The 16,427-nt window shown below is 39.7% G+C and overlaps 1 protein-coding gene across 6 annotated transcripts in view; it reads right to left on the bottom strand.

Annotated features, from left to right (window-relative positions):
- The window catches only part of TUB (TUB bipartite transcription factor), a 134,198-nt gene that overhangs the window by 65,742 nt on the left and 52,029 nt on the right, over positions 1 to 16,427 (bottom strand). The gene's annotated exons all lie outside the window — the stretch shown is intronic.

Below are 16,427 nucleotides of genomic sequence, written 5' to 3'. Positions count from 1 at the left end.
GGAAATAAACAACCAAAGAGTAAAATGTGGAACTGACTGTACCTTGGAAAGGCTTAGATAGTGAGGGGCATTTAAGTGAAAAAGATGTGAAACTCTGACCTGCTAAGTCATACCCAAATTGCAACACTGGTCTTCTGACTGATGTGTGAACTCATCTGGAAGAAGGTGACAGTACAGGTTATCCCATCACAAGGACTGTAAAATTAAAAGGAAAGATGAATGATTAAGGCTCTGGAAAGATGCTCATCTGAGCAGAGAGTAAAAAAAAAAATAAAAGCTTTATCTAAGAAAATAGAGATGGAGAGTTTAGAGGTACATGCCTAGAAATGGTAGAGTAAAACAGAAAAAGAACGCTCATTTTGGGTTTTAGCATAAAAATCAAGGAGACTATTATAACTTAGCAAATTAGAAACAGATTGAAGGAGATACTTTTTCACTCAACTCTAGGGTTGGATTCACTACCAAAGATCATGGCCAGGGCCAGGAAGCCAGCAGAGTCAACAGATGATGGCATGCTTAGCAGGCAACACAAATGTTCCTCACTCTCATGAGCTGTCAGAGGCTATTTTAAATCCAGGAACCAGAATTCAAACCTGCTCCAGAAGTCCAAACAAGATCTGCCTTTAAGGAAGAATTCTCTCCTATCCATACAAGTAAAATGTTGTGCTGCTTTCTTGGCTAGGCACTGGATTGGACAGACCTCCCTCCATTCCAGTCAGGCACAACCTGGATTTGTGAAGCAACGGGCTTCACCATCACCTGGCAGTGCTATTAGCATGAGGAGGCGGCTGAGGAGAGATTCCCATCTCCTGGTGCTAAGCTGCCTGCTTTTTAAACACTGAGCCTTCTTCGGAAGAGATGAAAGACAAAAGAGCTTCCTGTCTTCAGAGACAAAAGTTCTGAGGACTGATGATTAGAATATCTATTTTCAAAAAGCCATTAAGTGTAAAGGTTGGTAGATGAGCAAATGCACGCACATCAAAAAGATGCCTCTGAACCTTGGAGTGATACAAAATATGGAAGTGCCTTTCTGACCATTTGACAGCCCAAGATCAGGTTTGGATTCACAGATACAAAGTATACAGAGTTACCAGGCGTTCAAAATGAGAGACTGCAAGGGTGCCCTGAAAGATGGGTATGCACTGAGCATAATGTCCATCCAGGGAAAGCTGACAGAGAAGAAGAAAGATAAGGAATATTTTATGGGAAGAAAGAGAAAACAATTTTCTGGCATTTTGTCTGCTTTTGAATGGTTTACTTATGCCCCCAGCCCTTTTCCTCATCCTTCCCCACCTGATTCTCCTTCATCCCTTTACCATCTCTGGTAAATATGTTTTATATGCTTTCACTGTCCAGCTTTGGTTCTTTCTCACCAGCAGTGCTCTGCCTCAATTTCTGAAGCAGCTGAGTGGAGTGGAAAGGTGAATACCAGTCCTCTGCAGCTGGCAGCATTAAGAGCAGGGTTACAGCACATCTCTAACTCTGAGCAGGGTCACAACTCACCAGCCTTCTCTGGATGTCCCTCTGCTTTGTCTGTGTGGCGCACAGAGCTATCTCTGAATGACAGGGCAAGTGTTACAGAGAAATCCTTGTCACGAGCAGGACTGAGGTGTTCAATTTTACAGTGTAACAAGATTCAAGATTTCCCTTGAGCTGCAGATCCATTCACTGGCATCTCTAGTAATTCCCAGCAGCTCAGGGAAGACCTGGCCTCTCACACACAGGTCTTTACCAAGCACTAAAACAATAAAAACCAGGAAAAAGCACCAGCATGTAACAAATAAACTTGACATACCATGATGTGCTCTCTGTGAATAGAGCTGTACTTCTCAAAAGCCACGTTTAATTAGTTTCAGATGCCAGCCTGATGGGCAAGGCAGTCTGTTAGAAAAACTGTGCTTTAAAGGTTCAAGGAGTGATACATGAAACGGCAGCGAGGCAGCTGCAAACCTGTCTCCTCCACTGCCAAACATGTCTCACTAAGCAACATCTTCCTCTATATACAGTCTGCCATCTTTCCAATTATCCCTGTTTTGTCCTCTGTGTAAAATAAGTGTCCCACTAATACATTTTTATATCGAGGTGATGAATAATACAACACAACTGTATCTAACAGTTGAAAACACCTGCATTTGCAACAGAAAGCCTTCTGGCAATCTGGGTAGAGAGCGAGACATCAAAGCAGAAACACTGTTGAAAGGAAGCCTGGAGAACCTAAGAAAGCAGTAAAATAAGAAACTGATGTAAGCTCTTTCCTAAATGCATAGATTAATTTCTTTTAAGTCTAATTTTCCCATGATGGGAAAATTAATTTTTTTATTGTTTAACACATTAAAAAAGAAAGTAGTAAATATATATACTGATTTGAAAAAAGAGCATAGAGTATATTTTATAGAGGGGTTTTCATCTATCTATAGTCCTTTGTATTTCTTTCTAGGCCCACTGTTACATTTGCACTGCTGAGCATGGCACTGTTCAGACCTTGTGTGCTACAGAGAGAAAGGTCTGCATGTCCTGTGCCTCAGGTTTGCTACACCTCAGAGCTGCTACAATAGACTCAGGTTATGTATTGAATTAAATTCCTGCCTTATTTGCTTTTTTAGCTGACCTGGACAAAGGCTGATTTTAGGAAAGGGAAAGTGTAGCAATGAACTCAGTAACCTGTCCTCAATTTATGCTGGGGTGTAACACACCCTAACTCACAGTTCCCAACCCTTTCAAGAGACTGCCAAGGGACTAAAACAATCTTTACTTTTGAGGTCTCTTACAAGGACATGAGCTGCCAGTTTGTCGCCTCTGGGTCAGCTCAAGCACAGTGCAGAAACATTTCTATCTAGTCTTTTAAATCTTATAGTAGCACAAACAGAACAGATTTGGCATAAATGTGTAAAGATTCTGAGCTTTCATTTATTGGCTTGAGATTTTCTAATTTTAAGCTCCAACTGACAAGGAATAATGAAGGATGTGTTTGTGCTGGCATGCCTACAGAAGTGGTTGTGTTTAGATTTTTCCATTCCAACATATCTAGAATCAAGAGATCATATTTGAAATTAAACCATGCCAGATAAAATTTATCTGTACTCCTTACAAACTGGGAGTTCCTAAAAATGTTCATGGATTTTTCTGTATAAAGCTCAGATCAGTTATGAGAATATCTAGGATATTTTGTTTGCTTGTTTGACAGTCAAACTGTGGAACTAACCAGGACCAGATGCAGAAGCTGAAGGTTTTGTGAAGCTGATATTCATAAGGATCAGTATAATTCTTCCCAACCAATGAGTTCTGAAATGCATTGAATCAAATTCAGAATAAACTCTTGGGATGATAGTAAGGATGTTAACATTTTTCCAAATCAAAAAATAAGAAAATCCTCTCAAAAAAATGAAAAAAAAAATCATAGCCCTGAGTAGTAATTTTGGCTTTAAACACTTCAGTAATACCAAAGACATGACAGAGAAAATTCTGTTCCTTGTTGTGGTCTTTGGATGAGGCTTATGCCAAGTTCACTGTCTTTGTGCCTTAAACAGAAAGAAGCCCAGGTTAGATCTTGTTTCCCTAGTAAGAAAAATAAAAAGGCTTTATTTTTGATACCCCAATTTCAAATATAACAAGAAAATTTTAAGGTAAAGGTGAACAATTTGAAGATGCAACTCTGGGGAGGAAGCAGATTGGTACATGAAAGAGTAATTGCAGCGTTTACATGGTTGATCCTCTCCATCTCTCCATAAAAGCTCACCTTTCCTTATTGCATTTCATCTATTCTCATTCCAATAAGTTCATTCCTGCTTCTTTATTGTGAGGCTGTGAAGAATAAATACTTATCAGTAACACCCTGAAATAAAATCTATTCTGCAATAACAGAATAGAGTTCTCTTGCCACCTCGGGTAATTTTTCACTTTAGTCACCTCAGTTTGAAGTTGCCTAGCTCCAGGAGATCCTGTCTAATACCAGTTTCTTTAACAGTTAACATCAAGCTGACACCTAAATCTACACTTTCCTATAGAATATGAAAGTATGAGAAAATGCTAACTTTTGAGGAGGGAAAGCTGTTAAGCTCCCTTTGCCAGCACTAGAAATCAAACCTCATATGTCACTGTCCTTGTGTGGGTGGCCTGCTTTCAACAATGGTGGCCTGTTTTCAACACCTTCTAAAGAAGTTTTAATTCAGTCTGATACCACATCCTGTAACACACTCAGCATCCCTCTCAAAGTCTTGCACTGGGTATATCCAATATTCTTATTTTCCAGTGTAAGTAAAAAATCCTGTTACTGGGAGGAAACCAGGCTATGTCAGTGGTGTACATGAAGTCACTGAAACTGGAGAATCTAGTACCATCATAATTGAAGTTCCTGTCATCTTTGGAATTGTTGTCCCATTGAAGAATTACCTAAATCCAGTGAAGTGGATTCTGTTCCATATTCCCTTCAGACTCCCTGCCTGACTGCCCTCTAACATGATTCTTACATCCTGATACCTAAAGTGATTGTTCATGAAGGATGAGTTTTCATATGACAGTACTTAAATACAAAATTGGATAATTCTATGCCATTTTAGCATACTATTTCATGTGAGTTTTGCTTTAAAAGGTTTATTTTTCCTTTATTTATGATTATACCAAATTTTGCACTGTAATTTTGCTCTCATTTCTAGCACTTAAGCTCTTTGGACTTTTCTGAGCCATTTAGATTATTTACATGTCAATCAAGCCAGTTATAATACCAAATAAAAAAGACTTTTTAAAAAAATACCCCTGCTCAAAGTACATGTCCCTTCCCTATAAGACAGGACTAAATTGATAGGAAACCAAATGCAGGTTTACTGCCAATGAAAATTATGTCATTTGGGGTGGGTTTTTTGCCTTCTAAAAGTCAAGAATCATTTTCAGTCGTGACTTCTTTTCTGTTTTGTTTTGCTGGAATCACAGGATAGAAGGCAGTGGAAGAATCTCATTTCTGGAGATCATTTTACACTCAGCCAGCAAGAGGGAAAATATTGCATCTCCCTTTGTCGCAAGTGTAGAGGACCCTGAGGTGTCCTTCCAGGACAAAAGTAGGATCTTCCAACTCAGACTGGCAGAGACAGGCTGAAATTCTTGCAAGCTGTTAGCAAATGGTAGCATGTCTTATCCTGCTAAATGGATAAATCTCAGACTGTTTCTTCATATTAAATAGTCTTGCCTTTGCAGCATGGTGAGGAAACCTCTGTACTTAGTACTGCAAAACCCCAAAATGAATCTAAAGCTAAGCACATCCTTCATAACTATTCTGTGAAAGTATACATAAGAATTACTGCCAGGTATTAAAAAAAAAAAACAAAAAACAAAAAAAACCACCCAAACATTGAAATTATATATCTAAAACTGTCTACCCAGCTGAGAGTTTAGTTTTAAATGTTCATACTTAGCTGTGGGGGAGTGAAACAAAAAAGCAAACAAAATCCTGCCTAATTTCTGGGATGTTTCCATTTCACAGATAGTTCAAACTCAGATGTGACTTATCTGCCCTTAAAAGCTGTTAACTTCACCTGACAATGAGCCAGAAAATTGAAATGCTCCCAGCAGAACTTGTAAGTAGAATCAGAAGTGCTTTGCCATAGGTGCTCGGATGGAACATCGTGATAATGACCTTCTCATTTTATACCCTCTAGATTTCTTCCATCAAACACGATTACTCAAAGAAGTCAATTTCTTAAAAAAAAAAAAAAGCCTCAGATTTTAAGAGAATTAATGTTCCATTACACTTTAGCACAGAGCTGCAATCAAATTAAAATGAGGTTGAATTCACTGTACAAAGAAAAAAGATTTGAATGGTTTTGTTTGGAATCAAAGCAGCTGGAAAATTGGAAACCAGCTTTAGAATAGCTGAGCATTTTTATAGCAAGAAAACATTCTACAGTCTTCAAAGTCTTCAGATTATATTTAAGATTAAACACTATCAAGTTATTATTTTTATTTTCTGTCTTTAAAATGATCTAGCTGGTAAAACTTTTCAAAATGAGCAGAAATAAGTATTTAAATTATTGTCCTTCCGCAGTCTTTCTAGTAGAATGGGCTAAATATATTTGATCTTGCCATGGAAACACCTGATTTTCCTTCAGAATTTATGCGAGTCATTAAGTTGGCTTACTGCAATCATCTGCACTTCTGGCCAATCTGTGACACTATTTGTAATATGACTGCTTTACATCATCTTTGCTACGCCATAAAATGTCACATTCACGTTAGAGGAGACAAACTGAGGCAAGAGCTCGATGATTTGGTTTGGCTGCAGCTGCAGAGAAAGCCTCTGCATGGGCTGGGGGATGATCAGTTGATCTTCCCCAGAACACCCATCCCCAGCGCATACAAATCAGTTTCTGGTGCCGGGCGCTTCCCGAGTCCCCCGTGGTCACCAGAACAAGGGTGAGATGACAGCACGTTGCTTACTCAGTGTTTCCCTAAATTGTAAATCTGATGGAACTGGTAATTTCAAATGCACAGATACACTAAATTAACTTAAACTGCTGGCTGAGAATTTCTGTTTGCAAACGCTATTAATGTTATTGATTTCAGCACACAGTTTTTCACTTTACCTCGATAGATGACTGAAGCTGTGGCCAAATAGCTCAACATAAGCTAAATGTGAGACACTGTATTCAATAATGTGGTCCAGCCTAAAGAGCTCTTTTCTTTCTGTGTTTCAGTGTGTTCTTATAAAATGCTTTATTTCAGTGTTTACTGAAATAAACTGTGTGGCTGCCAAAGTTTAACTGCTCTTTGCTGGACAGCCCCCCTTTTCCACTGGAGAATGCCAGGGCAGGATTTTTTTGGGCTAGAGATACATTAAAATAAGACTTCCACTTAAAAAAATTAAATCTCATCAAAGAGACTTCTCCTCCATGGCAGAAGATAACGTAAAACAACATTTCTTATGTAATTTTGGGATAAGAATTAAAACCAAAGGTCAATTAAATAGGTTACATCTTTCTAGTAAACTCTGTAAAATTACATGGATACAAAATTGTCTGAGCCTGTGCACATTATTATACAACCAGGTGTGTGTGTGACATATATTTCTTCATTTTGTTTTCCATAAACCAATCTTTTTTGGCCTCTCAGACCCTTTTTCAGACAACATCCATCCACTTTACCCAAAATTATTGTAGGTAGATATTTACAGATATTGTATTTAATATCCAGCTCAGGAATTGCTACTTTGACTCTTTGGGATTTCTTTGCACCTTCCTATCAGTGACAGTTCCCTGTTCTTCTTCCAAGCCAAATCCTGCTATACTTTCCTTGCATGGATACTGCATTTTTCCTTCTATGCTTCCTGCTGTGTTCATGTGTCTGTGTCATTCATGCACCAAACACTGTTATTCCAGCCTAGGCCATAACATTGGCAGCCATGCCCTTCAACCCCCCTTCAGGTGCACCAAGTTACAAATTATCTCTGTCTGAAAGCAAGGATGATTCCAGCTTCACATGAAATGTATTATTTATGACTAAATCAAAAGGAAACTCTGAGAACAATGCAACTCTCCTTCAGTGAATGCAGAGATATATGTTATGGAGAATAAGAAACCAGAGAGATGATCTGAATTGGGAAAAGATATGATGTAGTCACTTAAAAAATAATAATTATTACATAAGATTAGCCACAGGCTGGATTTAGTGAGAGAGCTGAGGAGAGGAAAAAGGTAAAGGGCATGAGAACTCAGGACAACAGAACCTGTGACTGCCCTCCTGCTGGTACCACCCATCATTCCCATTCCTGTATGACTGATGTAGGAGTGTCTCAGTTTACATTTCTTCCTTTCACAGCTCTGTCCCATTTATTTTGGATCTAAAGAATTAAGATTCTTAGGCAAGACAGAGGTTCAGGTCTCTAGGAAGGGATTTCTCTGACTTTGCACAGCATAGTTAACCTTTGAAGGTCAGCTGGAAGAGGAACAAGAAGGAATAGCAAAGAGCTGGGAGGAAGAAGGCATTACAGAAGCCACCAGAGTTTCTGCATTTACTAGGAAACTGTTTAAAAAACCACTGATGGCCCCTTTCCCAGAAAACAGTAGTATATTTAGCTGTGTTTTATATCCATACAATGTATGTAAATGTTGTACCTCTAGCAGCCATACTGAAGCAGTTGTATGTAGTAAATGGCACAGGCTATACTTGATATATACATATACATATATATACATATATATCTCCTGCTGTACCTGCTGTGTGATTCTGCTCCCTCTCATGGAGTTAAAATTTAACTGTCCTTGAGAACCCACTGTGCCCAAAGCTCAGCCTCTTCCTCAGGAAATGCTGAGCAGTTTCCTCATTCTGACATTTGCTATTTATTGATCCTTGTCCATGCTGTCTTCCTTTACATGAGGAGAGTGGTAATGGAACAGCCTGTTTGCAGCCAGTGCTGCATTGTACTCGAGTATGAGAGAGATGTATTGAGACACACAGACCTGGAGAAATTCCCTTCTGTGCCTCTTGGCTAATTTTCCTATTTAACTCTCCACCAGGCACAGCTCAACAAGAAGACCCTTCCCGTATACAGAAATATCAAAGCAAAAGCAAGACTCAGTGGAGGAAGTTAAGTCAAGGAGAAACAGAAAAAAACTAAGCCAATCCAGAAAACATTGAAAAAGTTCATGAAGGTGTAATAGGGAAATTGTTGTGGAAAAAGAGAGAACAAGACAGAGAGGGAAACTGTATCAAAATAAACATGGAGAATAGGAGACTCAGATCTAAAAGACAGAATGGGAGTTAATGGACTAAATACAGTCAGAAACTACACACTAAAGGTCCATATATCAGCAGGCTGGGGGGGAAAAACCCACAACAACCCTACAACAATGAAAAGTCTCCAAGAATACCACATACAGGATCTTGGAGTAAGTCATTCAGTTAGAAAAGTGTCACAGATTACTTTTGCAAAGGGATGTGGCACCTGAATTAAACAGAAGCAGCTGGTGGGTATTGATACTTTCTTATTTTCTGATTTCTTACTGCTGCATGGCAATGAATTTTGTTGCATGTGCCAGCCATACAGTAAATGAGCAACCCTTGAAAGGAAACATACTGCACATTTTTCTGAACAGCAGATTTGACTTCAGATGACTAAAAACTAATAGTTTGTAAAAAAATATATATTTTGGTGCTAACTTCTGCTGAAAGTTCCCAGCCCCACAGAGTACCACGTGTTTCCCTGCTGTTTGCCCCAGCTGTCAAAAAACCCTTGAAGAGTTCCTGGCTTTCCCTTTGCTGCTCACATTGTGTGCAGGCATTTCAACTGACTTAAATGCATTATTACATTGAAACAAGACATTGTAGGGCAGACTCAGATGAAAATTAGGTTTTGTAAGGAAATAATTGCCAATAAATAGACATTTCCAGAATTTCCACTGGAACTGGTGGAATTATTTTTGCAAATATATCCTGTGGTCAGCCTGACATGACCAGGGTAAGGGTTCTGAGAGGAGGAAAACCCCAGCCTCAAGATGTATGTACCATATTCTCCTAATTTCAGTAAGTGTTGTCTTTCCATTATACAATTTTTATTTTTTTTGCAATTAACTCTGGACATTTAGAGAAAATTGTTCATTAATTCAAATATTTGGAAGAATCGGTGAATGTGATTTTCCTCTAAAGGAAATCTTTGGCTTGTGAAAATAAGAAAAAGAGTACTGGAAAATTTTTAGGTTTTCATATTGGCATTCTGCTTAACAAAACTTTGCTGTCCACCAATGAGGTTGTAGGGTGCCAGCAAAACAGAGGGTACCTCTGTGCAGATATCCCCTACCCATATCAAGACCAGTGTACTTTACTCCTGCAGAACAGCAGCTGTAAAAAATATTGAGTGGTAGGAGTACTCCTGCTTGCTTACATGACACAGGCACATTCTGACCAAACTTAAAATGGAAAGCCTGGGCTCTTTTAACACCTACCAATCAATGGTTTGAGTCCCTGAATATAACTTATTTTCATTCCCCACTGACATGAAGTGAATTCTAAGCAAGTACAGAGGGAGATGTGCCTCTGTCTCAATTGCAATCTCAAGAGCAGAATTGATTCAATATATTTCTCTTGAAAAATGCCAGGTTTTCAACATCACATATTTCTTTCCAAAGGTGCTCAAGTTACATTTCATATCTTGTGATCAGCTGCATCTCTGAAGCAATCTATCTCCCCTTTATTTAAAAGAAAATATTAATGAACAAAGGTAGTGTTATGAACACCTGTAGTCCCTGAAGAGTAAGAGAACTCCAGGCATCAAAGCAAAGCATCAAAGGAGGCAGCAAACTGCAATTTAATTGCAGGAGCACATGAGATTGAATTTCACCTGAATGAGTCCAGGACCTGATTATGTGATTTTGAACAAGTCACCTCACCCTTAGGTCTCTCTTTTCTTGTGCAATTTTTACAGCATAAACACACAAGGCAGCCAAAGTGTGATGCAGCCCCCAAATGTGTTTGTCTGCCCTTGCAGTTCCATTATCTGGAGGAGGAGCTGTGCAAAACAAACAAACAAATAAACAAAAAGCAAACATGGAAAATAAATTTAATCGCTTATGCTAAGATGAACTTTTAAGCCATTGTAATTTAAGTAAAATCTGTGAGGTTTTTAGGAAGGCCCAAATCACTGATGTGCCTGTTGAGCACTCAATCTTGAGGGACTGAAGATTCTGGAAACACCAGAATCCAGAGGTTATTCTGAATACATCCAGATGGAAGTGGCAACTTCCATTAAGAAGTCCTGCAAAATTCCAGCAGCAGCCACTGGGCACGATGGACTGAAAGTAGGCTAGGGATTAGACTCCATTCTTCATTTCAGTGAGACACACCCTGAAAATTCCTCCAGGCAAAAGACTAGTGCATGCAATCCTCCTTAACAGTGCCTGTAAATTACAGGTTATGTGCATCAAAATAATACAGAAAACAAAGATGGAGATACAACTTCTATAAAGCTGAAAATCTCTTTTACTGACAACACTTCTGATAATCTGTAACTCCTCTTGAAATAAGAACAATCCCCACTGTGCCTGTAAAGGCTCATGGAAGCTATATGGCTCCCGAACTCCTCACATTTCTCTAGAAGAAAGATTGGTGCTTTAGCCCAATCTCCGCCACAATAAATGTCCTTAAGGGCAGCAAAAAATGGAAGGTGCAGAGGGAACAAAACATTTTCTTAGCAAAATGTTTTCTAGCCCAAATGTCCTAGGGCGCCTGCAGGGAGAGAGAGACCTGCCAGCCTTAATGTGTGAGCAGCTGCCTTGCCTGGACCTCTGACTGTGTCAGAGGTTTCACCTGCTGCCCTCCCCTCTGTCATTGACCAAGACACTGTCAAAGATGCATCTGGAGGTGCAGAGGGGCAAGGACCGGATGAAATGGTGAACTGAGTTTGCACCTTCATACGACATTTTCACATGGCTACCCCCCAGCTTCCATCATCTTGTCATCCACAGCTAATGCCAAGTACTTTAATTCTGTTAATTCTCAACTTGCATTTAAAGCTGATCTTTTTCTACAAAACATTTCCCCATTTTACATGCAGAGGGAAAGGGGAAAGAGTGGACTGATGTTTGCACAAGCAGAGACATTGCAGGGCAAGATCATAATTTATTTATTCGTTTGAGTCTGACTAGCTTCATCTGAACTAATAACTCTCCTAAGTTCATCCTGTGTGTGATTTAATCTGACAGGCAAATTAGTAAGTGTAAAGAGATGGAGAGAGGAGCCAAAACCCTTTTCATTTCAGTTTCAAGAAAGTATAGCTTCTACATAATAGCAAAACATTGAATAAGAGAATAAAATTCAAAGCTAAGCAATTGAAAACTCTGGTTAAATCATCTCTTTTGCTAACCAACTCTGCATAAGTGTTTTATGAAAAGTACAGAGCCAAGCTCAGCTCCTGGATAAAACCTATAATTATTTTATAAAGACATATAGTAATTGAGGATGATTCAGAGATAGCTGAAGAAATAGCAGCTGTATCAATCTTCAGAGAAACAGTTCACAGAACTACATTTTTAAAGACTCCTCAAGGGCAACTGCTAGCTATAGTCCATCTGTTCATAAAAATCAAAATGAGAAGAAAAAATCAATTATGGTTTAAATTTAAATCAGATTTCAAGCCTAAAGCTTTTCAATTTCTTTGTCTAAGATTGCTGGCGCACAGGATTTGGATTTAAGACCAGTGTGATCTATTTGAAGACAGGCTGCCAGGGCACACCATTACACGTTCGGGTCTCTCCTTTAGGCCAAATTTGTGAACATTGCTGAGTTTTTCCTCCTTTTACTCCCAGCTAGGGGTGACTGACAATGCCCCTGTCCCCTCTCACCTCAGAAGCAGAGTGCCCTGAAAATCAAGCTCTACATTCCTGGCTCAGACCGACAAACTGTAGGAAGAAGTGGAATGAAAATATAATAACAGAAGTGAAACAGAGGCCACATCAAATATCATTTTGCAAATGAACAGTTCAACTTCTCAGATCTAAGACACTGCACATAGATATTAGTAGGAAGCAGAAATCATCAAATTGATGATCAAAGACAAATTGATGGGCATTCTCACATGGAAAGGATGCAACTTGGAAATTAATAGAATTGAATTTTCTGTAGCAGCATAAACATCATACTACATTTTTGAAGGAAGAGCTGCAGTGCTAACAGCTAATACTATATCAAGACCTCTTCAGTATTTTTAATTGCATTAGCAATGCAAGGTCAGGCACTTCTCCTTTGGTGAGACTAAATTCATGTTATAAATGTGCAGAGAAGATTTTGCATTCAGATGAATTTATCAACATTGTCTGTATTATTTGAAATACATACTGCAAAGCCTCTGCAAGCAGGGAAAATACTGTGTATAACAATAAAACTGCAAATAAAACTCCAGATTTCCAAAGGGACTAGCAGAACTTCACTGAGTTGGAGTGAGCAGTGAAGATTTACATCAGCTGAGAGCTTGGTCCCTTATTTCTGTAATACTAAGTCATCATAAAACATGACAGATCCAGTACTAATGATGAGCTGCTAAAACTTAACCAGGGTCTCCCTCAAACCTTGTTGCTTCAATCAGGGCTACGTATGACACTTCTGGAATAAACTGCTTTCATTTGAAATCCATCAAATTTTATATTTTGCTTCTCCTTGAGCTGATTGCTTTTTGGCTGGGACAAATTATGTACCCAGGTCTAGTCCTAGATTAGAGTTCACTTTCAGTACAGCCTTCCTCCACTTCTGAGGACACATGAAATTCCTGTGAGAGTCAGGTTATCTGATGGGCAAACAAGTTCCCTCTCACTGAGCCCGGAGGGTGAACAAGCCGACTCTAGGATGGAGGGGAAATCCAGAATAATGAAGAAGGTAACTCCCAGAACCAGCTTTCCTTTCCCTTCCTCTGCCCTCCAGGCAGAGAGGAGAAGGGTATGAAAAGAGTGTGGGAATGGCACTTTCACACGCCTCGGAGAGACAATATCCCTGCCAAATAAAGGACGGACACCTATCCGTGCAGGAGGAGCCACTGTTTAAATGAGCACCAATCATCTTTGGAAGTTAAAAGAAATAAAATCACACACATTGCTTCTTAATGCTTAGAAGTAGAGCTGCAGCGCTGTGCAGAAAATGGCATCTGCACTGAGCAGCCTGTGCATCCCTAAGCTGTGCCATGCTTCTCCAATGCTGCAGCACTGGCTTTAAAAACTTTATTGTTCCTCAATAAACTGAGGCTATTTTGATCTGCCTCTTGGATTTTATCTTTAGGATTCGCTTTTCACATTTTATGTACAACCTGGAGTGCTGGAAGTATTTTTCTTGTAAAGGTACAGGCTTAAGAGAGCACAAGTGCGCCCAAATGCAGTCACCATGAACCAGCCATGTTCATGTGTTATAGCACATGTATGCAGCATTAGCTTATGCATTCCACAGCAGACAACAGTACTGATATGGTCTTGAGTCATTAACTGATCACTAAGTAATTAATATTTACCTCCAATATACTTCTGAACAAATCTTTTTTTCTACAGCAGTGGAATGTGGCACAGACCATGAACCACCAATATAGCAACTTTCTCCAGTACTTTGCATTTTCTTGTGATGTGATCTAGAAAAATTAACTAGTCTTTTCTCAGCTACATTCATCGTTCAGATGAACATGTCATTTAGGTCAGCAATTTTCTCCATTGTAATATTTCATATCAAAAAAGAAAATTGAAATGAACACCATTTTTTTCAGCTACTTGTTGAGTGCTAGCACTCCTGAGCTCAGAGGTGCTGACTCAATGGCACTTTCATAGATGAGAATTTCCCCAAAGAAAGGAAAAATGATCAGAGATAGGGAAGATAAAATCCCACCAAGAAAAGGGCCAAATCCTGGTCCACAACAAAGCCGTTCTAGGAACATGTTGATGTTGAGGAGCTAATATAGGAGCATCTCACAATGATCAGAATGGCATTACCTCAGATCCACATCTGAGGGTGTTTTGGCATGCTGCCTCCAGCCTGGAGGCTAAGCCACCTATTCCGACCTAGCCATGGCCCTTTTGGGAAAAGGCTGCATTTGCTGCCAGCTTCAGGATCTCCAAGTTGTACAAAGCTACACCAAAGGCAGAACAGGCCCAGAAATCTCCCTGCCTCTTGTTGCAAGGTGACAGACTTGCTGCAACAGACAAGCAGATCCTGCAGCAGCTGTCATTGCACCCTCCCAAATGTACATGCTGCCTTTCTCCTGCAGCACAAAATGAAAGTTGCACAAGCAACTCAGGGAAATGAAGTTCCTCCTAAGAACTGTTTCCTTGGAGGACAACACTGATAGGAGTTGTGGCTGGTGAGATTTGACCCACAAAGAACACAAATGGTTGCAGATGGAGCAGACTTTGCATTTTCACTCAATTTCTTGTACGATTTTGTAAGAGATATATTAATAGCACACTAATAGCAGCAATTACTATAATGAATGTGACAGCTGGTACCAGCAGCTGAGCATACGTTGTGGGTTTTATATTTTCTGTGGATGGTGTGAGGTGGCTCCAAGCAGTTGCAGTCACTGTCTTCTGTTTTTCCTGAGGATTCTATTTTCAGCAAGACAGTGCTTGTGGCAAAAAAGATGGAGAGCTACTTTTGTAAGTGTGTCACCCCTCAGGAGGTTACTCACAGCTCAAAGAAATAGGTAACATGTTCAAAATATGGTCAGCTTCTCAACCTGCTCTGGTCCTCTCAGTGGGTACAGTTGCACTGACAAAGAAAGTATCCTTCAGCTGTGCACCGAGGAGTTTGATTCTCCCTTTCCTAAAGAGAAAAACGAGTGGAGGAACTCCTGCAGTAAAACTATGAAGCAACAAACAAGACTCTGGTAACTTGGAAATATTTACAAACAAAATGCACACCTGGGATCCCATGATTGCCACCCACCTGCTTCACCTCTGAACAGACCATGTGAGAGTAAATGAAACAGAATGTAGTAAAGAAAGGGTGGAAAGGAAGTAAGAAATTTTTTTCTGGCTCATCTGCACTCTGATTAAAGCCGGATTTTTAATTAGAATTGAGCTGGGCTCCTGCTCTGCAGAACAAGGGCACTAGCAGGCATGGACTGGTAGGGTTTATTTAACCAATGCCATGGTGCCAGCCTCCCCAAAGGCAATGCAGCTCAGAGGTTCACCTCCAAATTCCAATCTCGGCATTCAGCACTCCTGTTTTAAACTTGGAAGTCACGGCTCTTCAGATGCTGTTCTACTCTCATTCCCTTTTCATGATAACACAGTCTCGGTACTGGAAGGCCAAGGCACTTCCAAGCTTCAGGGGAAGCCCACAGGAGCTGACCCCAACTGCAGGAGACAAAGGAAGTGTGACAGGCAGTGGGCACTTCTGGTACTCATTTTACATGGTGAGAAAACTTGAAAGGTCATAATGACTGTGCCTGTCACCTGCTCAGCTACTGAACAATCAAGGAGAGTTCAATCAGAATTCTTGCTTGCCTTAAGATAATAAATTTCGGAGTCCCCTTTAAACCAGGCCCTGAGACTGTTACCAAATCAGTCAACCAAAATACTACAGAAGAATTTTGTTTCTCCTAAAGAGATACATGTTCTAAAATCACAGTAAATTGTTCTAAGATTAGAATGCTTCCAGAAGTTCCAAATTCTGGGAGTAACATCCACATCTAGTAACATGTTTGCACTCTGCCTCTTGTAAACTTGGGTCAAAGTTGACTCTCATGGCCCATTTTCTAAACTAACAGTTCTGGTTACCCCATGTTCTTGGCCTGAAGGACTATTCCAGCCTACTCTACCATTATGAAATGTAATGACTGTTTTTAAAACACCTCTCTGTCAAATAGAAGTGTGAATAAAGCACAAGTTGTACATGTAAACTTGATGTACATTCAGCAATCATCAGTGTGGAAAGATGCAAAAGAGTGTAAGGCAGAGAGCAAAAAGAACACAGCAACA

This window comes from Passer domesticus, chromosome 6, assembly GCF_036417665.1.
Source record: "Passer domesticus isolate bPasDom1 chromosome 6, bPasDom1.hap1, whole genome shotgun sequence".
Taxonomy (NCBI): Eukaryota; Metazoa; Chordata; class Aves; order Passeriformes; family Passeridae; genus Passer; species Passer domesticus.
Note: the sequence above shows the minus strand (reverse complement) of the source record. Positions and strands in the feature narration are given on the sequence as shown.